Raw genomic sequence first — 13,431 nt, 5'->3', positions numbered from 1 at the left:
AATGGGGTATTAATACAGCTACTCATAGAGCTGTGTGAGAATCAAATGAGTGAATGAATACATACAAGTGTTTGAGAAATGTTGGCTATTGTCAACACTCCGGTCATGACAGAGGCGGATCCACATGCAGAGTCCTGCCAGCAAGGGCCAGCTTGGCTGCTGGAAGCCTGCCCCCTGCCCCCCTCCACCCCGCTTCTCCTTGGATCCAATTGAATCTGAAAACAATGAACCAACCCCAGTAAGTGTTTTCAGTCCCTGACAATCAGGAGACAGAAAAGAAAAGAAAAGAGAGTGAGATCAAATTATTTTCTTCAGGGAGAATGAAATCTCATTTGGAGGCGCGCTCTGTGTGGGGAGACAGCGGTGCAGGGTGTAATACACGATCCATCTGTCTTCATGCGGCTCCGGAATTGCTGCTGGCACTTCTAGCCAGAAGCTGCCGTGGGCCCCGCTTCCTATAATATCCTAATTAAAGGGCTGTTACTCATACGGGAGGTGCTGTGGCTGACTATGTCCCGGGCCCTGGAGCGCAGAGGTTGGATGCCGGGAGGGGCTGGCTGCCAGCTCCCCCTCCCCGGGGTGGCTTCTCTGCTCACTGTCCACGCTCCCACCAGTCACCGACTTCATCCTTGCCCAGCGCCGGGCCTGAGTCATGGCCCTGGGGAGCGTCAGGTCCCCTGGGTCGACACTGGGGGGTCTCTGCTACTGTGAGGCAGGAAGGGGATGAGCGATCTTGAAGAAGGGTTTCCAGGAGCCCCTCGAGGTGGCAAGATGGGGAAATGGGTGGGGGCACAGACTGCACAGAGACCCGGGGAAGGGAGCAAGGGAGGAAGGAAGGAAGGAGAGGTGGCAGGAAGGAGAGGGACAGGAGCTGAGTCCCCAGTGCCCTACGCCAGGTGCCAGACCAGGTCTCTTTCTGTCCATCATCCCACTGACCCACACGTCCAACTGTTGAGGCAGGTGCTATGATGAATCCTTTCCCCGTGCCTCAGTTTCCCTGCCTGCAAAGTGAGAGCGGGCTGAGCAGATTCTGAGGGCTCAAATGGGATGAGAGAGGAGGGAGAGGGCTTGGGAATGAGGGTTGACAGAGGGGCAAAGGGAGGAGGAGAGGTGGAGCACGGAGGGGAGAGTGCAGCCCCTGGAGCACCGTCCATGAGGGAACGGGGGCTTCGGCCGACACGGACAGACTTCTGGGGAAGCCAGTGGGGGCTTTGGCTGACACAGACAGACTTCTGGGGAAGCCAGGGGGTTCTGAGCACTCTCCCCGACCCCCTAGCCAGGAATCGGTGGGAGGGTGCTCAGTGACACCCCCACCAGCGGTGGCAGACATGGGCAGAATATTTCACACGTTCTCGTGAGAGTGAGTAGAGGCCTTGGAGTGTGGGAGCAGCTCTTGGTGAGAGTTGGGTTTGGTCTGGGGTGGGAGTGGGGTAGCCATTGGAGTAGGTTGGTTTCTGGGCCTCAAGTCCCCAGAGAGTCAAGGGTGAGAATCAGAATCTTCTAGGCGACTGGACAAAAGACACATCTATAGTTCCTCTCCAACATGGGAGCGTCTTTCCTGGACTCTCATTCCTGGGTCCAGGACCTTGGAGAGTGGGGGAGGGGTGGTTTACCATCTGCCTGAAGCCCTCAGATGTGAAGGAGGGGGCACTGATCTAATCTGGCTCCATTTCTGACCCACACTGACCTAGGCAGGAGAGGAGGTCAGGCCAAGATGCTGTCAGTATAAGATGCTTTACTTAGTGGGCAGCAGAACCAACAACTGTAAACATAAACAAATAAAAGATGTGTTATCTCATGAGATAGGCTGTGTCCAGAGGCAGGTTGCTTAACTCTGTGACTCAACAATATCACCCACCTATGAGCACGATTCTTTTTTTCCTTTCCTTGTTCTGTCATCCTCAGAGTGGGCCATTCCCTCATGGTCATATGGTAGCTGCAAATGCTCCAAGCATCACAGCCTCACACAGCTGCAACCATAGGCAGAAGACCTGCTACCTGTTGTTCATTTCTTCTTAAGAGCAAGAAGACTTTTCCCTGAATTCCCTGGCAAATTGTCTTACTGGCTAGAATTGCACCACATGTCACAAAGCAGGGTGACTGGGGTTACCGGGAGTGGCTTAGATCAATTGTGACTCACTCCCCAGAGCTGGGAGGGGCCCAATCTTTCCTGGCCTCTAAACAACAATGAGCTTGGTTAGCTACAAAGGTCCACGCTGCCCTTCCCCTTTCCATGCTGGGCTTTAGCTGTCAGGAATCCTGTCCTAACTCCATGGACAGGCCCCTCCTCTCTGGTCAGCCAAGGACAGGAGAGTATCAGAGTTCTCCTGAGACAGAGGGCTCTGTGTGAGCCAGAGTCCTGAGCTGACACAGAAAACTTGTCGCTGTCCAGCCCCCAAGTCCCTGGGCGGCTGATCTCAGCACCAACCTGAACTCACTCCTGCTAACACTTACATTTACCAGCTCTGCCCTAAAATCTTTACGCGGGTTAGCTATTCTTACAGCCACTGTAGACGTAGTGGCATTGTTAGCTATTCTTACAGCCACTGTAGACGTAGTGGCATTGTCAGCCTCGTTTATCAGAGCAGGGAATGGAGACAGAAAGGTGGACGGCACAGCTAGAACTTGGTAGAGCTGGGAGGTAAATCCAGGCAATCTGACACCAGAATCTCCCCGCGTAACAGCTGTCCTACTGCCTCCGAGTCCCGACTCTATCCTCTCAGTGCAGGTCCCGGGATCACAGACCTCCTGGGCGGCCTCCTTAGAGGCTGATGAGGCAGTGGGGCAGGCGAGGAGCTCTGGTGCAGGGCTGGGCTGCTCATCTGTGGCCTCAGGAAAGCCACATGGCCTCTCTGAACCTCTGTTTCTCAGGTTTGAAAGGGAAATTATTCTTACAGCAAAGGAACGTTACGAGAATTAGAGATATATGTAGGTAGCAGTAGACATTCAGCTAGTCTATGTTGGGTAGATAACAGCTATGGTTATATGAAGCCAGATAGAACTAGGATTAAGTTACAAGACTTATGGGCTGTGTGGCCTTAGACAAGTCACTTTACCTCTCTCATCCTTTAGTGTCTTCATCTGTAAATTGGTGATAATAACATTGACATTATATGGTTATGTTAAGCAGGAAACGAGACAATGCCAACGGAAGCCCTTTGTAAGCTGAAAGGCTCTCCTCAAATGCACAGTGTTATCAATATCTCCTGTTGACCGATCCCCTCTTTTGTGCTTGGATCCCTTCAGGGTCACTTTCCGTCCTGGCACGCCCACTTGCTTCTCTTTCCTTGCTGCTCCCTACATGTGTTTGCCAGGGATCCCGGTGATGCCATCAGTTCATGCATCCATCCATGATTGATTCAACAAACATATGTACCTGGTGCTGGAGGTCTGGTAGGTTAAACCTTCAGTGTCTGATCTTGGAGTTTGCTCTCTAGTGGGAGAGACTGTTGTTAACCCAGTTGCCATCCAAATAAATATATTATTACAAACTGTGAAAAGTGCATGAAGTTGCACGGTGAGCTAGAGGAACTCATAGCAGAGAGGAAGATCACAGGAGGCCTCCCTGTGGAGGTGACACCCAGGCTGAGACACCGTTCATGCGATGGCCTTGCTGTGATGAGTGGAGAGGGGTGCAGGCAGGATCCAAGGCTCCTTCGTGGCCTTGTGGACCAAGGACTGTGATCCAGCTCATTCCTGGGTACCATCGACCTTCCCACAAGAGCCAGGCTGGGAAAAGCCCCAAACCTCTTCTCTTTGTAACCCCAAGTCTGGGATGGGTCCTTGAGATCTCCTGGCCCTTGCCCGGGAAAGCCAGAATCTCAGCCCGTGACATGGAAGCAAAATATCCTCTCGCTCTAGGAGGCAGTCTCCAATTTCACATGAATGTATGCTTGGGCTGAGCCTCAGTTTCCCCGTTTGTAGGGGTAAGGATTCTGGCCTCACATACCTCGCATGTGAGAACAGGCAACCTGGGGTGGAGGTGCTCTGCAAAACCTGAGAGGCACCTGCGTGCATCAGAAACTTCTTTGCCTCCCTTTTTTGTGTGCTCCTAATCCTTTCTTCCCTTCGCTTCCCAACTTCCTTGTTTCACAGAACTGAGAATGTGAGTGCAGGGGGTTAAGCTCTGGATCCTGTCTGGCCCCAGAGCTCAGGTCCCCATTTTGGACCTTTCCCCGAGCTGGGGCTCAGGGGAGTTCTCAAGGGAAAGGGAGGGTGGAAAAGGGGTGGAGGGTGGGCAAACAGGGGTCACTGGGGCTCCCCCTGTGCCTGGAACCCTCTTCCCCAGACAAGCACACAACTTGCTCCCTACTTCCTACCGATCTCTGCCCAGAAGCTGCCTACCCAGCAGGTCTTTCCCGACCGCAGATAGAAAACAGAACACTAACCCTGGGGCTTCCTGACCCCTTACCTAGTCCATGAATAAAGCACCCTCTTCACCATCTGACCTGTCTAGTGACTCATTAACATGGTGATTGTCTGTGTCCCCTGATTGCAACGCAAACCCCAGGAGAGCTGGGCTTGTTACCTGTTTTGTTTGTTGCTGTATCTCTAGTGCCTGGAATGTTTTCGAGTATACAGTAGTCGCTCAACATATAACGTTGGATTAAAGTGAATGAAGGGATGGATGGAGAGAAGGATAGAAGGTTCCATGCAGGGATCTGAACTCTGGTCTTGATGAAGAAAAGAAGTCCAGGGAATTCCACAGCTGCTGTTAACTGGTAAATCTGTGGGTGGGGAAGGAATTCAGGCTTGACTTTTGCTCTTGCCAGTTCCCTCCTGGGCACAGCATCTTGTTCCAAACATGCTCAAACCTCTACTCCTAGAGAGTCCATTAGAATTTCAAACTTCAGGAGTAATAGGTCAGGAGCCAGACAGACTGAGGGTCAAATCTCACTTCTGTGGCTTCTTTGCTGTAGGACTTTGGGTAAAGTGACTTGGCTGTCTGAGCCTCCAGTTCCTCATCTGTAAAATGGGTACAATCTTAAGTCTGCACAGAGAACGTTGTTGTGAGGACTGTGATAATACATGTAGAGTGCTTAGACTGGCTTGTGAGAAGGGCTTAATAAAAAAATTTAAAACAAACAATTTGCTAAGTGCTAGCCCTGTGTGCTTATTTCTCACACCCACTCCCTGGGTTAGGTACTGGCATTATTCCCATTTTAAAGATGAGAAAACTGAGGCATTGAGATTTTTGAGTTATTCACCCAAGAGCTCAGATCTTGTGAATGGCAGAGTGGGGACTGAAATATTTAAAGCAAAACAAAATGCAAGCAGCTGAGAACAGATGCGACTATGGAGCCGTGAAAGGCCTCCTGGGCTGGGGTCAGGAGAACACACACTGGGTCCCTAACTCGTCAGGTGACCTGGACTGCTTACCTGGCCAGGTGCCGAGGAAGCCCAAGGGAGGACAGCCTCTCATTGAGGGGTTCTGGGGAGCAGGCCCTTGAGATGTTGACATTCTGTGTTGTTCCATTTCTAGGAGCTTTTCTGGGTGTGGGGGTAGGGTGAAGGAGGAAGCTTCTGGTTATGAAATCCATGCTTGCCCATTTAGAAAACGTGAAAATGACTTTAAAATATAAACAAGTAGATTAACATGATCTGAAATTTCCCTACCCTGAATATCCAGGGTTGGCTGTTCAGTGCATCTATTTGTTCAACAGTGTTTATCCAGCCTCCCGTCAGCCAGACCCTTGCTCAGGGCTCCAGGAATGGTGTGTGAGAACAAGCCAGCCCCTGCCCTCTTTGATCTGATGCTGAGAGCAGCTAAGCTGACTTGGGACGGCCTTGATGGGTGTGGTGCTGCAAGGAGAGAGTTGGGGCTGGCTGGAGACACACAAAATCAGGACCTTACCAATGATAAGGCTTGCTATTCTGCGTTCTCCACTATTAAGTGTGAGTGCTTTTAAACAATAATTAAATGCTGCTGTGGGTGAAGAGGGGACGCAGGCAGGGGCCTGGCAGGAGCGGAGGCTCGGCAGTGCTTTGTCTTTGGGCCAGGCCCTGGGACAGATGCCGGATTTCGGAAACTTCTGACCTAGTTTCGTGTTCCTTCTGGGTGTTTGTGTCCATCAGGGCCTGGACTCAGCCTCACCCCACCCCTTGTGGCCCAAATCCTGGGGTAGTGTGAGTCATCCAAGGGGGACGCCCTGAAAGTCAGCCTTCCAAGTCACCCAACCCTTCTGCCTTGCTCAGCTCAGAGTGGGCTGGGGCCCTACTGAGGTGCACAGCAAGCAAGACCATAGCCATGGCCAAGGTTAGAAGCCAGGCTTCTTATATTCTGTATTCTCTTTCTGCTGCCACCCAGGTCTGTCCTAAGCCAGGGTCCAGAGACAAGCTAAGTTCAGCTGGCCAGTCCCCTGCCCCTTCTTTTCCCTTCCTCTGCATGATCAAGCTTGCTAGAGAAATGGCATCTTTGCCGACAGCTCCTCCTGATGCTGCCTTGGTACCACGGTGATGTCTCCCATTCACGGGAGAGGACAGTGACTCTGATCTTGCCCTCATTTTCTTCAAGAGCCCAGGAGGGCACTGCAGGGCCTGCTTATCTCTCGGCCTTCCCCTCAGCCCAAGAAGCAAGGAAGAGTCACCTCGGCTGACCTGGGCTGGTGGCTCCAAGATGGGACAAGGTCCAGGCTGGGGCGGGGACTATGAGGTCACCTGGTACCCGGTATCTCCTCCCCCTACAGGTGAGCTGGTCCAGGCATGGAGTGGGGCTAGGAGAGAAGGTTCTCTTTCTTTCTCATCAGGTCAGGGGAGGATGCCCACCTCCTCTGGATAAGGCGTATACACACACTGCCATGTGCATATGTGTTAGGACAATGCACGTGCCCACTCACCTGTGTGTACACGCAACCACCAGACCATGCTCTGCATGGAGAGAGGTGAGGACTGTGCTTTGTTCACTGCTGTGTTTCCATGTCTAGAACAGTGCCTCGTGCATAGAAAGTGCTAGCTAAACATCCGCCTGATGATGACTCAGTGGGTGATCAAATGAATGGATTTACACCAGTGGATATACACATATGCACCTGTGTGGGAGCGTACCAACATCCATCCCCAAGCGTACATTAGGCTCCTACACACACCTGCCACAGACACTAGCATACAAACAGGTACACAAAGACAGGAGCACACAGGTGTGCACATGTGTTTGAGCCCATGAGTACATGGGCACGGGCCAGAGTGCACAGGAAGACTCACATATGCATAGCCACGCCCCTAGTGCATATGCGTGTGGACGTACCCATACACGTTTGTCAAATTCAAGAGCACTGGACAAAGCTGAGCACTCCCTGGTTCAGATTGCTGTGCTAAGTGCTGGTGGGACTTGGGATGGGGAGTCTGGGCTAACTTGGGCTCTGCCCTCAGCATGGAGGATGCAAGGCTGTATTCAAATAAACAGCACCAGGGAGTGGAGGAAACTGTGTGTGTGTGTATAGATGTGTTTGTATGTGTGTGCACATGGGTTCAAGAAATCCTAGAGCCATCAAAATGGAGAAGTGGGTTCCCAGGTGTATCTCTGGAGGAGTCCAGGCATGCGAGCTGACCTGAGTGGAGGCTGAGGAGCAGGGAATGTGCTTTTTTAAAACCCATCTGTGGCATATGCTCCTCTGCCGGTGTGCACACCATGGACACATGCATCCGGGTGCGCACAGATGCACATGACCTGGGGTACATAGGACACCCCCGCAGCTGCTCACAGGTGCTCACCTCCGCAGGTCATGCACCCGGACCCCACAGGTCTGCAGGACCTCTGACAAAGCCTGCAGACACCTCAACTCCTCTTGAATCAAGGCAGGTACACTGGGAGGCTCCCTTACGGCATAGGAGCTCCTCTGAGGACTCTATGCATGGCCTAGCTAATCCATTCGGGATACGGGTTATTGATGTGGACTGCATTCTTGGGGTAGGAAGAGGTCTGAGATGTCATTGAGTCTTAGAGATGACCCTGGAGGAGAGAGTTTGCTTCAGCCAGCTCTTGGCCTTGCTCCTGTCCCTTTAACCACACCAGGCTCTCTCTCTGGTCTGGAGAAGCCCAGAATGGTGGAACCCTGAGGTAGGGATGGAGGGATGACTCCAGTTGTGAAGGAGCCACCCACGAATGACCAAGCCAGTTCCAAGATCTGTTACACAGGGGACGCTGAGGCTCAGAGAAGGGAAAGCTCTTTCCCAGGGTTACACCGAGAGGCACCAGCAAATCTGAGATGAGAACACAGGTCTCCAGGGCACTTACTATATACAGCACTGGGATGCAGTAGGGTCTCTCAGCAGACCCCCCTTCCCTCCCCAAACAGAAATCAGCTTCTCCCCAACCCCCTACCAGACCTTCCCACGAGGTGATGGTTTCTAACTCCACTCTGTCTGCCCCATTGCCTTAAGCAGTAGCATTTCATGCAGACGCAAGGGTCTGGACCCAGTGACCTCCTGATGCCCCATCAGCTCATTGGACAGCACCGCTAGAGGTGCAGAGCCTACATCTCAGACCCAGAGTTTTGTGATTGAGGTCAAGGAGGGTAGGGAAAGATCCTGAACCTGGAGTCAGAGTCCTTGGTTTCAGTCCCTGGACATAACTTCTAGCTGTGTGACCTTAAGTATGTCATTTAACTTTCCTGTGCCTCAGTTTTTTCATCTGTATAGTGGGGATAACATTGTTTACTTCACAGCTTAGTTTGTAAGTTAAATGAGCTTAATGCATGGAAAGTTCTTCCCTTTGCAAGGGAGGTAGTACATGCCCACTCTAAAGACGGGAGCAATGATTCTTTTGGTTAAAAGAGCGATTATTAGATTTGTTTGTATGGGCTACAGCCTGGGACAACTCTTGCCTATAGTAGGTGCTCTAAATAACAGCTGGTTATTGCCCAAGGGGCTGGGGTAGGGGGGCTAGCAACAGCTGAGAAGGTGGTGCTATTTTACCCGAAGTGGGAGTTTGGGATGCTTTCCTCTCAGGTTCAGTGCATGCTCAGTGTCTATCTGAGCGTGGGAGCACAGCTGACAAATGTCCAATGCACAAAGCAACTTAGCCCAGATCAGGCACCAGTGCATCAGCTTGAGAAACGAGTTTCGATTTCCATCTGGCTGTGATGAATAGGCGCTCTCACTCGGGGGTTGCAGGCTGGAAGCTCCTAAGTCTGATGCTTAGGGCTTCGATGTTGTGGGCCCAGCGGGGCCCTGCACCTCATCCGAGGGCTCTGGGAGAGACAGTTGAAGCGTAATCCCAGGGATTTCCTGGTGATGGCTGAGCACCGGGAGGCCCTACAGGCTTCTGGGAGATGGGATGTCACGGTTGAGAGCAGCCAGGGGACACCTCAGCTCCTCATCCTTCCAGGACTTGGAGGTTTGGGGAGCAAGGCTCATTCTGGAGACTGGAAAAGCTGTCTGGCTGAAGCAGATTCTCCCGGGGTGCTCTAGCAGCCAGGTTTAGCAAATAAAAGCATAGAATGCCCAGTTCAATTTGCATTTGGGATAAAGAACAAATACTTTTTAAAAATATAAATAGATCGCCAATATTGAGTGAGACGCACTAAAAAAATTCTTTGTTTATCTGATATTAAAATTCAACTGGGCATCCTGTATTTTATCTGGCAGCCTTATGGAGGCCCCACTAGCACCAGATGTGTGACCCTGGGCAGAATGCCTTTCTCCTGATCTGTGTTCTGTCCAGTACAGTGCAGATAAAGTGCCACGCTTGTGGAGCTGTCGTGGGGACTGACAAGATTGTGCAGACAGGTGCTAGACAGTGGTGGCTCAGAGTGGGAGCTCTAGAGCCAAATTGCTTGCATTCCAGTCCTGACTCTGTTATTTCCAAGCTGTGTAACCCTGGATATGTGCCTCAGTTTCCTCATCTGCAAAAAAAAAAAAAAAAAAGATAATTTCCTCAAAGAGTTATGAGCAAGATTAAGTCATATAAAACATATGTAAGTGCTTATTATAGTTCCTGGCATGCACTAGGTGATATGTAAGGATTAGATACTATTATCATTGTTTTCTTAGTATTAGTATCGTTGTCATTGTTTGTCCCTTTAGTGGCCTCTTAAGGCTGTTCCCTTCTTAGCAGCCATCTTCACTTTAGTATGAATTATGGAACAGGACATTTTCCCGTAGGGTAGTTGTGAGCGCAGGTTTGGGAAGGGATGATGGAGAGGGAGAATGAGAGCCTGAAGGAAAAGGGTACTGAAGACCATTGACCCCACACTTCACACCTGGCTCTTTGGAGAAGCCAGGTGGGGAAGAAGAAGGGGGAGCATTCAACAAGGAGTCAGAAAACCTGTTTCTGCCGCGTGATCCTTGGCTCCCTTGACACCCAACACTCTAAAGGCCTTGGGAAGTGAGCAAAGATAGAAGTGGCTGACCTGGCTCCCGAGCTTGAAGGCGAGGGTTCCAGGGACCCTCTTTCAGGCATCTGAAACCCGACATGTCCAAAAACAAGCCCCTGATTTTTCCCGCACTCCAAACCTGTTTTTCCTGTAGTGGTTCCCATCCCACGTGACCGCAAATCTACCCTTCTGGTTGTTTGAGTCAAAAACATGCACCCCCCCCCCCCCCGCCCCTTGGTTTTGCTCTTCCTTCCACACTCCGCACCCAGTCCATCAGGAAATCTTGGTGGCGCTACCTGGATCCCACGTCTGGTGACTTCTCCCCACCCCTGAGAGGGCATCACCTAGATTATTGCAGGGACCTTCTCACAGGACCTCTCCACCCCTAAGATTTGGCTTCTCACCTCCTCCCAAGTCTTCCTTGATCATCAAGCACTGGGTGGACCAGAGTGATCCTCAGAAAATACATGTGAAATGAAGTGTGACTTGGCAGGGGAGATCGGGGGTTTGGGGGCAGGGGACAGGAGGCAGGCTCAGGCTGGACCTGGGCTCAGTAAGGCAGTGCCTGAAGACAAGCCACCAGGCTCTCTGAGAAGCTTCTCCAGGAAGAAAACCATTTTTGCCAAGCTCATTAAGCTGGGGTCCAGGTCTCTGTCAGCAGCCTTTAATGTATCAGCATCTGCTGGTTAGAGGGGTAGAGGTCTCTCAGTAAGAAGTGGACGGGGCTCTGAGCAGTCCCGGGGGGAGGGCTCTACCTCTGCGGGGGGCTTGGGCATCAGCTCCCCCTCCCTGTCCCCCTACATCTTCCCCAGTTCACACCCACTGCATCTACAGGCAGGCTAAGAATCTTGGTGGGGAGGACTGGGCTGATTTTAATGTAAATGGATCCTTCTTTCTTGCTCTCCAGCAGCCCAAACTGCTCTAAAAAGAATAATTAATGGGGATGAAAACGCGGGCTCGGGCTCTGAACTGCTTTTCTTGGAGAATTCACAATTCTCTTCTTCCAGGTCCCGTGCCGCTGTCCCCTCAGGCTCCCCAAGAATGATTTCAGCATTTCAGCTGCAGAGCGAGATCCCTGACCTTGTCCCCATTTTGGAGAGGCCATGGCATGGAGGCCTTCTTGTAGGGTGGCCACCAGCAGGTCAAGGTCAGGAGAGGAATCCAGCGGTGGTGGTACGGGCACAGTCGGCCTGAACCACTCTGCAGGGACAAGAGGCAGAGGCATTTGGTGGCCTTTTCTTTTTCATTTCCTTCATCTTTCCGTGGAGAAGGTGATGGCACCCCACTCCAGTACTCTGGCCTGGAAAATCCCATGGAGCCTGGTAGGCTGCAGTCCATGGGGTTGCGAAGAGTTGGACACGACTGAGCAACTTCACTTTCACTTTTCACTTTCATGCATTGGAGAAGGAAATGGCAACCCACTCCAGTGTTCTTGCCTGGAGAATCCCAGGGACGGCAGAGCCTGGTGGGCTGCCACCTATGGGGTTGCAAAGAGTCGGACATGACTGAAGTGACTTAGCAGCAGCAGCATCTTTCCATGTTTATTTTATTTATTTATTTGACTGTGTTGGGTCTTAGTTGCAGCGTGTGGACTCAGTAATCGCCTAGTACAGGCTTAGGTTCCCCTCTGCATGTGTTGCCCCTTGGCATGTGGAATCTTAGCTCCTCAACCTGGGCTCGAACCTGCGTCCCCTGCACTGGAAGGTGGATTCTTAACCTCTGGACCACCAGGGAAGTCCCGGTGGCCTTTTCTGACAGAGACGGAGGCATCTCTCCTGGCCCAGCCTATCTTTTCCACTCTCCTCCCCTCTGCCTCTCCTTCTCAAACCCCTTGTTCTTCCAAAGCTGATGGTAAAGTTGGGACAACCACCTAACAACCACCATCACAACTAAACCTTACAGGGTGCTTGAGACCAGGAGTTTTCTAAGAACTCTGCATGAATATTGAATCTTCACAACAATCCAGTAAACTGACCACTATCATAATTCACTTTTATGGAGGAAGTGACTGAAGGTCAGAGAGGTAATGTCACTCATTCAAAGTCACACAGCTAGTGAGAGCCAGAACCAAGATTCACGCCAGAACACGTGACTCTGGAGCCGTGCCCTGGGCCCTGAGCCCTGGATAGGATGGAACAGGCAATCTGAGCTCATAGGCCAAGTTCTGATCCATCAACCAGTCCCTCTCCCCCAGTAATTACCCTCCTGGAGCCCTTTTCCTGCTGCTATCTCCTGCACAATCACACCCTCCCCCTCCTGCTCTCTCTTTCCCCACAAATGGCCCTAATCACGGCTGATCAGCTCAGCCGTCTGGCAAGGATACAAAGGGGACCTGGGTTCTCAAGTGAAATTAGACATAATAAAGAACAAGAGTGCTCAGCCTCAAAAGCCCTTGAGAAATCCCAGAAGCCCCCTTCAGAATTGCCAGCAAGGGTCCCGTTTGCCTCCTTGGCCACCACTAACACAATCTGCTTCCCTCTAAGCCTGCCTTTCAGTTGAATGTCCTGGCCGCTCACGTCCTGCTGGATGGCACTGTTTTCCTACAGGGTTTAAAGGTTAGTCTGTAGGCAGTATTGCACCCTGCATTCTCCAGGGTAGAGAGAGACACTCAGAGTTCTGTGACTGACTGAACAGGCTTTTGTGGACTAGCCTGGGAGCCAGTCTGATTTTACGAATTTTGTTTCTATGGAAAATGCATTCTGGGTCCCAGCAACCTGGCTTATTCACTGACCGAGGTGGACATGGCTTATCAATTTGACTTCTTGCAAAATGCCTTTAGCATCGGCTCAGCTTAGAGGAAGATAAAAAGGCCCTTTCTGCCCTCAGTCTTCCCGACCTCAGCTCTAGAAATGTTAAGACACCCCCAACCTCTTCGCCCTATAACTCACTTTGAGATGCTAGTAAATAGCCCAGGGGAAGGAGGGGTGGGAAAAGAGGAAGGCAACAGCCAGGTATGTTGGATAGAAGAAAAGGAGATGGCCTCTGTGTTCATTTGCTGGGGAGGTCTTAACAAAGACCACGGACAGGGTGGCTTAAACAACAGAAATTTGTTTTCCGGAGGCTAGAAGCCTAATGTCGAGGTGGGTTTCCCCTGAGGCCTCTCTCCTTGGCTTGCAGA

The 13,431-nt window shown here is 51.5% G+C and overlaps 1 long non-coding RNA gene across 1 annotated transcript; it reads right to left on the bottom strand.

Moving 5' to 3' along the window:
* Positions 1 to 287: 287 nt before the first annotated feature.
* LOC145525464 (uncharacterized) lies at positions 288 to 2,228 on the bottom strand. The gene is made up of 3 exons (XR_014068224.1): positions 1,859 to 2,228; positions 1,688 to 1,762; positions 288 to 1,001 (listed from the first exon to the last, which is right to left on the bottom strand). It is a non-coding gene; the product is annotated as an uncharacterized LOC145525464 (long non-coding RNA).
* Positions 2,229 to 13,431: the final 11,203 nt, after the last annotated feature.

This window comes from Giraffa tippelskirchi, chromosome 11, assembly GCF_054371585.1.
Source record: "Giraffa tippelskirchi isolate mGirTip1 chromosome 11, T2T-mGirTip1v1.2.pri, whole genome shotgun sequence".
NCBI lineage: Eukaryota > Metazoa > Chordata > Mammalia > Artiodactyla > Giraffidae > Giraffa > Giraffa tippelskirchi.
Note: the sequence above shows the minus strand (reverse complement) of the source record. Positions and strands in the feature narration are given on the sequence as shown.